Genomic DNA, 460 nt, shown 5'->3' on the forward strand with positions numbered 1-460 from the left:
TGCGGGCGGGACAAGAAGCGGAGTCAGACTCCTGGTCAAGTGCTCCTCCTTCCCCCCAGGCTGCCTCAGAGCCACTCTCCAGCTCTGCCAGACCTGTCCCCGGACAAGGGGCTCTGCAGGCAGAGAACACGCCAGGAGAGGCTGTGACGACTGCTAGTGGCACCCGTTCACGATGGTGCTCGGTGCTAGGTCAGGGGGGATCCTGTCATGAACCTTGTCAATAGCCAACCCTCTTCCCATAAGCACCCTGCTCTTTTATTTATTTATTTATTATTATTATTTTTTTTAGAAGTTTTTGCATTAGGGCATGTGTGCTCGCTGGAGAGAGAGACAGAAACAGTGAGAGGAAAAGTGAGAAATCACCCCCCCCACCCCCCCGGAGAGGATGGCCACACCGCAATCTCTTCTCTTCCATTCTCCTCTTGGGATTTTGGGTACACACACACACCCACACACACAC

Source organism: Tupaia chinensis, unplaced genomic scaffold, assembly GCF_000334495.1.
Source record: "Tupaia chinensis unplaced genomic scaffold, TupChi_1.0 Scaffold000146_1, whole genome shotgun sequence".
Taxonomy (NCBI): domain Eukaryota; kingdom Metazoa; phylum Chordata; class Mammalia; order Scandentia; family Tupaiidae; genus Tupaia; species Tupaia belangeri.